The following is a 12,800-nucleotide window of genomic DNA, read 5'->3' as shown; positions in this document are numbered from 1 at the left end:
TTTTACTGTTAAGCTTGCAACAACGAGCCTTATTGAGTAGAAACAAACAATGCAGATCCCTATGCCTGATGTACTCTTGTTATAGTGCCAAGTGAAATATGAATATGTCTGACAGTGGTGTAAGCGTTTTATTAACACTGCTCTGCTTTTGAAGCTATCCACCAGGAAATACCCACAGAAGTGGAAAACTGTGCACCGGCCGTCAGGCAGCTACAAAGAACAAGGAGAATTAAAATGTAATGCTACCTACAATTTGTTGTTTTGGTGTAGCAGGTCAGTATGGAGACAGCAGGACTACAAGGCACCAACAGAAGAAAGGCAAGGAAACGCAATATTAAAAAAAATATTGGCCTGTCATGATAATTGATCATAAGTAATTTGAAGGAGCTTCATCTGAACCGGCGGCGGTCGCAAATCTCAATGGGAGGAGCAGGTGGAGTGTGGAAGGGACGGAGGCGGAGGTGGGGAACCGTATCTTACCGCCGCCTCCGGCTGCCTTGCGCTCCTCTTCCCTCCATGTGGTGTCCCAGCATTCACTGGGATACAAGCACAGGCTTCCCAGCAATCCTGGTGCTGCTTTCATGCTAAGCAAAGCATGAAAGCAGCGTAAGGATTGCTCTGTGCGGCAGTGACTGCCACTCAGACACAGCCCTGGGGCCTGTGTGTTTTTCTCCGGTCCAGCTGTGCCTCAGACTGCCGGCCATACACACAAGCGCACTTAGGTGCACTCGCTCCTCATTCCCCCCTCCCACCTCCCGTGGCCCAGCCCCGCCCTTCCCTGTACTGCTGGCTGAGACAGCAAATGAAAAGTGAAACAATAGTAAAACTATTGTTTAATTTTCCCTCTCCTTGGCCAGGGGGGTGACGCTCCTTCACAATAGCGAAGAAGCTGCCCCTGATCTGAACCCTCCTGATATCCATCAACATCTGTGCCCTCACGAAGCTGCAGTAAATAAGGGAGCAGTCGTCCCTTGATTACCTCATTGCAAACAGTTGGCATTCATTCAGGTCAAACTTAGCCCGTGCTGCAGAAGCCTTGAAAAACACTGAAAATGGTGGCGCCCACTATATGGTGTGGGCGCCTAATGATGTAACAGTGAGAGGCATCCAGACCTGCATACTACCATCCTCCGAGAAGAGAGAAGGCTGAGAAGGCACCAGACTCAACCTCAGCTTGTGGTGGGGAAGGCAGCAAATCTCAGTAGCCCCACTCTCCTGTCTCACAGCAAAAACAGGGGCAAAGAGAAAGCTGAGTAGTAGGACCAGCTTTGGAGGTCCTGACGTGGGGAAATAAACAAGCTAAGCACTGACTTCATGTGTCAGGGGACTGAACTGGCATGAAACATGGATGTGCATTGTCAATCAAGGTGGATAGAGAGGCATCAAAAAGGGGAGAAAAGTAAACATTTTAAAATGTGTCCCAAGCAAATTCAAAACTGAAAGCACAAAGTCCCAGAAGCTTCTGTGCCCTTCAAATGGACTTGTATGTTCCTTGAATACAGGGGCAAATTCTTGCTCAACCTTTAGTGACTATCTGTGTTGTTACATAGAATGTAACTTCACTTAGAAAATACACATAAATACCCATCCATAATTGAATAACCTAGGTCAACCCCAGAGAAAAATGGCTGGAGTGTAATCAGTTGTATACAATCTTGAATTTGGTCTTCTTACCCGCAGTACTATGAGAAGAAGAGCAGACACTGCACAGGATATTGGTCCATATCTTGGGGGTGAAGGAGCACACTAGTTTGGATTCCCACCTCTTCTGTGCAGGAGACTTTGTTGGCTTTAGATGAGTGCTCAAAAAGGTATAGGTGTCTGAAAGGATGCCCTTGTTACTGTGATGAGTGAGGAGCCATTTCTCAAATTGGGTGAGAGGTATACCGCGTGGGAATGGACTGGAGGGTCAGTGACCCAATGTTTATTAGCGGTACAATGTCAGTGCTAGTCAGCCGGTATACCATAGCTGGTCCGTATATGGGGAAAATCCATAAGGTTTGTGTGGTCAAAGAGGTCTGTTGGCAATTAGCTTCTTGCCACGGGAGAATGGAAGCCATTTGCATGGGAGGGGGAAAAGCAGGGTTGGCTACAATAGGTGTATGTGAGGAAATGTGTGTAGATAATTTCTGGGACAGATTAACCGTATCCCATATTCTCAGTGTCGCTCGGATGATAGGAGAGATGGAGACCCTCGGTGGGTGGCGTTGTTTAAGTAGTCAAGGGATCTTCCAAATGTGACTCCCTGCTATTGTTTATCAATGAAACACCAGTGTTTTTCAGTGAGGGGTCTGTTGCATTCCACCATATATCATAATTGGTCTGCCTGATAATAGTGGTTGCAATGTGTGCTTTTTTTGCAGTCCCATATGTATGTCTCTAATAGGCGTCGCAGATTCCCTAGCACCCGCCAGGGTGGCTGTAGGGGGAATGGTCTGCATTATGTAGAGGATCATAGGGAGGAGGGCAATTTTAATAGCAGCTATCCTACCTAGCCAGGAAATGCTCCTCCCTCTCCACGTCTGCATGTCAGTTTGGGCATTCACCAGCAGGTCACTGTAGTTGTGTTCCGCTGTTCTGCCCACTGAAGGACTAATTTTTAAACCCAGGTAAGGCACCCCACTGGGTCATCTACCGAAAGGGAAGGAGGTGTTTTAGTCTGCTTTGTTGCTCTGGGGGATTGTGAGATTCAGGGCTTTTGACTTTTGTACATTGACTCTGAAGCCAGTTCTTGTAAAAGTGATGGCAGGGAAGTGTGTGGTTGGGTCAGAGAAATCATAACTCATAAGCGTGAAGAGCTATTTTATGTTCCTGGCAGCCAGAGGAGATGCCTTTTATTAGTGTGTCTATGTTTATCCTCTTCGCCTGGGGTTCCATACACAGGGCAAACAAAAGTGGGGATAAAGGATAGCCCTGTTGTGTGCCTCGCGCTATATTGAAGCTATATTGAAGCTTTGTGAAGTCAATCTATTAACTCACACACATGCTGCGGGCCCAGCATAGTCAGACCAGACTAACTTCTGAAATAGAGTGCCTTGTCTTGCCCCTCCAACACCAAGAGAAGCAGGGGCCAGTGCAGCTCATTAAAAGCCTTTTTGGCATTCATCAACATAAGTGGTGCCGGCAGCTGAGAGCGTCTCGCTTTCTCGAGTCTGACAACCTTTAAATATGACCTGAGGGAAGAAATAAAGGTAGAAATGCTGACAAGCCTGGTTGATTTGACAGCTCACCTCTAAGGTAGACATACTCAGATCAGATGCTGATTTGGCAGGCTCTGAGGTACTAAAAACACAGGACAAAGTTAAAAAAGCTCAAGAATAAGACACTACTAAGAACAGTCATGAACGTCCTAAGATTCCAAAAGGAAACCACAACACAAAAATGTGAAGACCTTGAAAATAGATTTAAGCATGATAACGACAGTCTTAGGCCTAGCAAAGGGAGCACAAGGAAAAAACCTGAAACCTTCCTAATTGGCATTTTTGTATCATAGGAGATGAACACCCTAAGGTCAGTCTTAAAAGAGTCCACAGAGTGGACTCCCAGACAAAGAAGAGAGATCAGGTCGCCAACCACACAAAATGTCATAGCTGCAAAGAAAAAAAATAAGTCCTGCTTGGGCCCTATCTCCTTTCTAAATGTACAATGCTCAGTCTATCACAAAATATCGCAACCCACATTTTTAAGGTACTAGCGCTTCTGCACCCTTATGGAGGAACAGCACAAAGACTACATTAAGTGTCAGTGGATATTTCCTTTTGTTATCTTTTTTTTCTTCAAGGATAAGAAATATCACTTATCAGACAGACTAAAAGGGGGTCAGCTATTACACATTCCACTGCAAGATGAGGCAGACAATCCAATAGGAGAATTCTTCTGCACAGCCCAACTAGACTACTGCCACAAACAAGAGAACAGAGGTGAAGATATCTGAGATGCCACGTGAACTTTGTTGGAAATAAGAACACAAGATGAGGTAGTACCCAGCAAGAAAAAAAAATACACAAAGTGATCGATAACCTTGTGGAGGAGAGATTCACACATGGAGGTCCAGCTATGCAGACCACAAGCAGGGGTTGATATTGACACATTGAAGACTATATCTAACTGTATAGGTTGCCCAGATGCTCACGGCAGTGAACCTCTGATTAAGTGCTTCAAAGTATTCCAAGTTCACAGTGGGAAAGCATCCAAAGAAAGGCAATGGTCAATGCAAAAGGCGCTGTTGTTAATGTTGACTAATGTTACTTGTTGGATTATTAAGAGGATTATATGTTTGGATAGGGGATCATGGATGGAGGAAGATAGAGGTGCAAAAATGGCACAATCCAATCACATGTTATCATTTAACCCTGCCCTTTGTGATCACCTTCATGAAACATGAACATAAACTTCACTTTATAACTGAATAAATGATAAGCTAACTGCCATCTTGACTACGAAACGGTTCAACTCCCCAAAAAAGAAAACTGAAATCTTGCAATATCCCTGGAAGGAAGAGATGTGATATAATCTTAATACAGGAAACTCATCTGAAAAAAGCAACACTGTCTCAAAAGCCTACCCAACCGTGTTTTGCTTAAGGACAAATATGAAACATAATGGGGATGCCCTTTTTTTTTTTTTTTTTTTTTTTTTTTTTAATACAGGTCCTTAAGTTGTAAGCTGAAAGTCTAAAAATCAGACAAGGATGGGAGATTTCTGAAGGTCAAGGTAGATAATAATAACAGCATTGATCTATTCTAAAAAAAAACAGATAAGACACCTTTATGACCTCATTCAACCATATCCTGGGGAACTCTAAAGAAGAACACAAAATACTTATTAGATGTTTAATTTGCTCTGGAATCCAGAAATATACAGATCAGAAACTACTTAACCACACTAAGGCGCATTCTTCAAAAAACCCAAGAAGTCACTGAGAGACTATGGCTTGAGAACCCCATGGCGGGAGTCCCACCTGATCTAAAAAGACTAAACATTCTTCCTAACTTTCCTCATGGCTCAAATCCAAGACTCCAAAATGCATCTAATAATACTTTCCGATCATGCAACGTTGGAAGTGTCCTTTACATGGGAAGTAACATCTTCCCATTAGGGTAGGTGGACATGTCCTCCTGGTTTAATCAGGTACCATGCGCTACGTAGGGAGCTGAAATAATACGTGCTAGAGTGCATTCAAAACAATCCCCTGGAGATACTAACCCCTCAAGTATGTGGGATGCATTTAGGCAGTCCTTCGTGGCAAGTGCATAAGTATACTGGCAAGTCTTTAAAATTAGATGCAAGGAACACAACTTTGTAGAGGAGGAACTCTTACAAGCAAAGAAAAAGTGGAGCTACTATATAGTGGATTAAATCTTTTCAGACATGGAGATCCACGTGTGCCTCTTTACAAGCCTTACATTCAGAGAATTCCTTTTCTTTCTGTGGTGTTCAGTAAGGATCTTTACTACGTCCCACCCATTTTAATATTTTCATCACTCCTTTTCCACTAATGAATAGATTTAACATGTTCTACGCTGCTGACTACTGATTATGGATTCCAACTGGAATTTTTGTTATACTCAAAATTATTTCTCTACCTGCAGGTCAGCAGTAGATGCTCAGATGAGCTGTAACTCTACAAAACTTAACTCAGATAAGACTGAGATTCCGTTTCTTTATTCTCAGTATTCTATTTGATCTCCGGGCTAGTGGCCCTCTGAGTTTGGCTCCACTCCAATTCTGAACTCATGCACTAAGAACTTAGATGTCTTATTCAATGATAGTTGATATTTTGCCATTCAGATCTCCTCAGTGGCGTATGATTGTTTTGCTTTACTAAGATTGAATAACAAAGTTATTCCTCTACTTCCTGTGACTGCACAGAAAACTGTTATTCAAGCTCTTAATGGTTCCTGTTTGTATTAGGGGAGTTCTACGTACTGAGTTTCGATTCTATCCCATCAACATGTTTAAGTTAGTTAAAAATGCAGCCGTACTGATCAGTTTGAATTTACCACAGAGAGTCAGTCTAGCACTCCCTTCCCCTTTTATACTGGCTTCATGTAGGGTAAAGGTGCATCTTAAAGCCTTATGCCTGACATTCAAAAGTTAACAGAACTTATGTCCCATCTGCCTCAGAAGACAAGTGTGTCCATTAAAGTCTACCTGCACCCCCTCATTCTTCATCCACTCATCTTCTCCAGGTTCCTCATGTTAAGCAAAGTTGGATTGGTGGTCCATCTTTTTTTTGCATGACAAGGCAAAAGATTGGAACTCACTGCCGGCTTGTCTTATATCTACTGCCTTGTTTGCTCCTTTTAGGAATTATCTTAACAGCTGGTTGTTCTAATCACGCCAATTCCCTTCTAACTCACAATTGTGATCATTTGAAAAGCAAGGCAGTCCTGTTCCAGGGAAACAATGTGCTTTACAAGTGTTAGGTATTCATTCATAAAGCTGAGAACACCTTTATGCAGAAAACACATAATACAACCAGAGCCACAAAATAGGTACACATTTGGCCCAAGAACTTAGGATTCAAAATCCAAAAAGACACTTGAAACTCTCCTAGTCAAATGGAGTTTATTAAGTCTTCCAGGACTTTTATGTCTCCATTTAATCCACAGCCACTTACCCACTTACTTTCATTAATTACTGGAATGGACAGGCCTTGAGGCCAACCCCCACCGCGGACTCCCTCCCGCAAAAAAAAAAAAGTACCAGGCGACAGGGATTGGGACTCTGGGACTGAAATCAGCCCGGGGAGAGGCGAGGGGGGTTTCATGTCCCCCCTACCACCCTCCCCAGATTGAGTGTCTATGGGAAGTTGGCCACAGGCCAGACCAGGCCCAACCCTCACGACACACGACCGAAAGCTGTGCACAAGCTTGGTTTGGCTGTATTCAGGGGGTTGGCAACAGGGCCTGGCCAGAAGCCGTGCGTGTTTAAGTTTGGATTGACGTACCGTAATAAAATATGACTATGTAAAAATAAAATTAAAAAAAAGACAGACATTCACTAAAAAAACAAAGGTTACACCGACCTTATGTTTAGGTTCACACTTTACGTGCACAAAAGCAATGAAATTCAGCGGTTATAGTTAGTTATGTTAAGCAACTATAACTTGCACCCTCGCCATGCACTGCTACTTCCCCACATATTACATCACTCGTGACATTTTCTATGACATTGTTCATAATATCAATGCAACATTTGCTGTAAAATTTTTGATGAAAGAAACAGTGTACGGTGGGGCACAAGTTACCTTAGGACATGAGTTATAGTTACTTGAGATAACTAAGTATAATTGCTGAATTTCTATGGTTTTGTGCGTGTAAAATGTGAACCTAACTATAAGGTCCCTGTAACCTTTGGATTTTTTGTGAATTTCTATGTTTTCATATATATATATTACAGGTTAGGGAGGATTTGCACTATCAAACAGTCGCAGCTCACGTTACACTGAACACTGGGTGGGGTGGGGTGGGGCGCGGGGGAGGAGGGAATTAAATAAAAAAAAAAAAAAAAAAAAACACTTACCTGTGCCGCGACCCCTGCGCTGCTCCTCTCCTCTACTCTCCCTGCAAGCACGGACTCCCAGCCTGCCCTGCGCCAATCCGGATGCTGCTCAGAGCAGTGTCAGGATTGGCTGGGAGCGCCCAACTAGGGCGCTCCCAAGCAGACTGGGAGCCTGTCCAGGCTCTCTCTAGCCCAACAACCGTGTTTTTGGGCAGGAGAGAGCCCTGTGCGCATGTGTGTTTGGCCGGCCCGAGACGGCCATCCAAGCATACATGCGCTCTGAGGGGGGAGTGCTGAGCACACTTGTCACCCCTGAGGCCCTGCCCTTTTTCCACAAAAACGATAATAAACAAAGTTTGTGGAAAGGCTTATGGAGGAGCCGCCCCTGCTATCAAAATGAATTTTCTTCCTAGCGAGAGAAAGAACTTCTTTGCTGAATCTAGAAAAATAAATACTAATAGTCATACAGCAAGGCCACAGACCAAGATTATTATACAAGGTGCGTCACCTTCCCAGGTCATTGACGGATTTGGCTTTGCCGGACTTTCAAATGTATTACAAAGCTGTGCAGCTTTGAGTTACAATAGGTTTGCCGCTGAGAGAGTCAGACAAGCCTTGCTTGCATATGGATTGGGGAAGTAATAGGGATTTTATCTGGCAGTATAATATGGACAGATAATTCAACACATACATTAGCAACCCTGCTAAAATTAAGTTGACTGTTTGGGACAAGGTAACAAAATATGGGAACTTGACCTCCTTCCACTTCCTGCACACCACCATATATCATAGCCTGCCATTTTAAATTGACTTGGAACTTGCCCTCCTTCCACTTCCTGCACACCACCATATATATCATAGCCTTCCATTTACATTGACTTGTAACTTTTAACCATTTGATAAATGGAAATAGGGCAATTGCTTAACTTCTATAGCGGACATGTTGCATGGTCAAGAGGCCCTTCACTTTGAATCCTGTGGGAGGAAATTTCTTTTAGATAAAAATAAGTGATTTCTATATACCCAGCTGGAGCACTGGGTCAGACTCTCATTGAAGATAACATCACTAGGGAACTGGCCCCAATAGAAACAAATCTAACAACTGCAGGAGAGACACTAGAGGCTGAATTACAGCCCTTTACAACACCTTATTAAATACTCATCTCCATGTTCCCCTCTGTTTAAAGCATACTGGAACAGATAAACTGGGACTGAAGTAGGGGAGAAATAGTGGAGTTTGCTATGTCAAGACATTAATAAACATGACCAAAGTGAAACAAGCAAAGAAGCTCAACATAAAGTAATTTACAACTGGCATCTCCCCGGCTAAGCATTTGATAGAACTTCCCAGATATTATACCTTACTGGGAAGAAATAATGGAGACAATGTAACAGATGCTGCACTACCCTCTGCTGGTGGAACCCTCTGTTTTCTTGGACCTTCCCAACCAAGCTCAATTACAAAACCAAAGCAGACCGAATCTTGACTTACAATTGCCTTGACAGTAAAAACAACCCTAGCCATATGCTAGAAGAAGAGAGATCCTCCTCATGTATCATTAAGGTACCTCAAAATCTGAAACATCCAAGGGACAGGGTAACTTGAAAGCAATTCAACTGATAACCATACAAATGTTGAGTCATTCTAGGGACCTTTGGTGGGCTTTCTTTTAGAGAGGTTACCAAAAGCCTGTTGCCGAATTCCCTTATGCTTCCTGAATCTGTTTCATAATTGAGGATCAGATTATAAAGTGTATGGGGAGGATTCATAAGTAAACAACAATTCTTAGAACAAGGGAACAGGACCACATCAACAAACAGTTTGAGGGTGACCAGAGGATAAGGAACTCAAGTTGCAAAATACATTTTGTCTCTTATTTGATGAGACCACTGTTTCTCTTTTGTTTTATCCTCTTAGGGATGGCAGGGAAGGAGTGGGATTATGGTTATTACATGTAATGCTGTTTTGAATGCAGTTCTGGATGAAGGATATGTTTTAGCAGGTTTATCTGAAAATGGTTGCCTAATGAAGGTTTATTATGATGCAAATATTCAATAAAATGACATGCAGAAAAATATAAAGTTTAGTAGTCAGTGAAAATATTAGTGACTCTTTAGAATAAAACCTACTTTGAGACTAGTGTTTGTAATCTAAAGAAGAATTTGCATCAACAGCGGAAATAAACATTTCATTAGAAAGAAAAATATTTTTTTCATGCTTAAATTATATTTAAATAAATATATAACCATTTTGATTCTTGTTCCATTTGTCATCTAGGCAAAGTATCATATACATAACACTGTAAATGTGTGTCAATTTATTTGTGCGAATTCTGTAGCACTGCAATGGACCATGTGTGTAGCATTTTCAGGAAATGTAGTATATCCCTAACTAACAAGAAAAGGTCACCCAGGTGGAATTGCCCAATTCCAGTGACCTTCCTTATAAGCAATGGCAATATTGATTTGTCACGTAGGATTCTGTGAAGTCATTTTAACTGTAATCATTATAAATGCTTAGTTCTTTTCATTGTATTGATACAATTGAATTATTAGGCCATAAAACAGAATTTCAAAACCATAAGTCACTCAGAGGCTACCAGTGATGCTTGATAATATATCAGTACTCCGTTATAGTGGAGTTGAGGCTTTCCTTATTGCCTGTATTTTTAAATACTGTTTTGAACTTTATCTCTAGGACACACTGCCTCATGATTTGAGTTTAACATCGTCCTGATCCACCAAATATATGGACGTGCTATTGAAATACAGATTTTCTTGTGGTACGGTGTATGCACACTATATTATGTGGATTCCTTTTGTATAAGCTTTTTTAATTCTTATCCTAATGTCAGATACTGGGTTTTCCCCACAGGTTTTAATTTATTTGAGCTTTGTCAGACACCATCTGTTTTCACAACAGCTTTAATACATTAAAATCACATTGTTGAACCTGGCATAAAGAAAACAGAGTACATTTTGTCTATTATGTTAGCACTCTTTACTCTCCTACCAGGCGTTTTCAGTGGATCTGTCACTTAACTTATTCATTATGCTAAGCATCGACTCACATAGAGAAAGATCTGTCAAAAAGTATCCAACAAAGAGAAATATACAAATCATTTCTCTGTCCATTTAGTGAGAGTATAAAGCATGGTTTCCTTCCTGTTAGTTGCCCCACGATGACTAGTTCCCTAGGCTTAATGGAAACATTGCAAAGCTGCTACCATTGATGTTGCTTTTATAATTGATTGAATGAACGCGGTTCTAGACATGTATCAGGTAATATCCCCATCTGGATTTCATAAAAAATAAAAAATCTCCTCAAATTGTGATTAGTTTGTTACAAAACCCATTTTGTATCACACTATATATAAAAAGTAAACAACAAGAAGAATTCTGCATGTGTGGCAGTTCTGTCCTAGGAACCTTATCTTGTGTAGAATTTCACTGCTGCACCAGGGAGAATGTAAATAATTGGAAGATGTCTGAGCAATAGAGGTTCATGTTGATGAACCTAAACTATCTGGTTCCTATGAATCTAGGACTATGAACTATTGTGTTTTGATCAATATAATAGCACTGGCTTCCTCAAGGTACCTTGGGACAGCTCCTAATTATATTAGATGCATTTTGTATACTACTTTTGTATACTACTAATGATGTTACATTGTAAAAATGTTTATGCTATACAAACTAAGAAATATAAAAAAAGAAATACTTTCAAAGACTGTTTCATATATAAGAGAGATAACACTCACACTGAATACAATAAGAACGAAGATGTTGATAATAATAAAACTGAAATTCATACCATGTTTTTTAATTTCTACAGATAATTAGGTTGCAAGAGCACAATTTCACATAAACCATATTGCTGCCTTCAGTTTGATTCAGATACGCTGACTGTGTGAAATGTTGATTTGGATAAGTTTTAGAGTTAGAATTTAAGTTGCAGACAGGGTATAGACCACATTTTACATTCTCTACGATAGGAGGAAGGCCCCATATGGTAGCGGCATTGTGTGCCCGTCTGCTAGATGTTCAAGCAATTAGCAAGTGATCTGTAATGTCCTTGGCCTTTTTATTTTAAATGCAAACACCTGTTTCATAAAATCAGTGTTATTTGCTGATAGGCTATTCTCAATCTTCTTGAGCAAATTGCTATGTGAATAGACAGTGGAGGCACGGATTAATCTATTTGCTGTTTTATTCAATTTAGGTGTCAGAAGGTATTCTTGGGGGCCCTTTGGAGTGCTCTATGTTTTGGGTAGCCCTTGCTTCTCATTGTAGTTACTAACTTTTCTGTTTCAACGAATAAATCTTCTTTGTATTGGCATTTGCTCCAAATGTGCAAAATTGGTTGAACGGTAAGTTAGCCCTTGACGTTCTTAGATGGTACCTGAGATACACGAGTATTGAATTATGCTCTGTCGGTTTTGTGCACAAAGATGTACATCAATATTTTTAATTGTGAGGGAAGGGTAATTGCCAGCTTGATTGTCATAGATGGGTGTAAATTTCAAGTCATTAATGTTATTCTTGAAGATGTCTGAAAAATGAAATAAATCTTAGGTTCTACCCTTCGAAATTAGAAGGTATTAGTCTAGGAATGCACAGTAGTTCTTGTCAAAGAAGCCTTTGTGAGCATCAGAATGAAGTCTCTTGATACTTGCACACGGTGTGGTCTTTTTTCCAGTACCTCTTGAATCACCACAAGGACTTCAGCTTGAGGTATATTTAAGCATAGTAAATTCTGTGTCAATGGGGACAGGGAGTTCAGTAGTTGGGTCAAAGTTCCATATTTCAGTTTTGAGATTATGAACCTGCTTAGAAGGAAGTCAGCAGGCAGTACAGAAATGACAATGGGGAACAGTGTGGGACAACCCGAATTCAAGACAGGCTGAAGACGCCTCAATGTGGGTTCAGTAAAGGGTGTTCTGTGTCGAAAAAACTTGCATAAGAAATTTATTGGAGTCAGAAACACTGTACATTTATTTACAGTGTTTATGAAACCATTTGAAACCATTCTGGTTACAACTGATTATAAAGTCTACAACATTGGTGGTGCCCATCCGGCCATCTTTATTTAATAAAATAAAAGTTCTCACCATTATTGTAAAGATTGAAAAATCGTATCCTACTACTATACTCCTCTCAGTTCTGCTTCTCCTCATTTGCTCCCTTCCCAGACCCACTTGGAAATGAAAAACTATAATTTATGGAGTTTCCTGTGAGCCCTGTCATGTTGCCGATTTCTTTTTTCTTTTTTTTAAAGAGTAATTCTCTCCTTT

General features: G+C 41.0%; 1 protein-coding gene across 1 annotated transcript in view; it reads right to left on the bottom strand.

The window, feature by feature from the left end:
* Nucleotides 1-12,800, bottom strand: part of ELP4 (elongator acetyltransferase complex subunit 4) — a 1,051,499-nt gene that overhangs the window by 805,571 nt on the left and 233,128 nt on the right. The window lies entirely within an intron of this gene.

The sequence above is a fragment of the Pleurodeles waltl genome, chromosome 3_1 (assembly GCF_031143425.1).
Source record: "Pleurodeles waltl isolate 20211129_DDA chromosome 3_1, aPleWal1.hap1.20221129, whole genome shotgun sequence".
NCBI classification, from domain to species: domain Eukaryota; kingdom Metazoa; phylum Chordata; class Amphibia; order Caudata; family Salamandridae; genus Pleurodeles; species Pleurodeles waltl.
The sequence above is the reverse complement of the archived record's forward strand: the minus strand, read 5'-3'. Positions and strand labels throughout refer to the sequence as shown.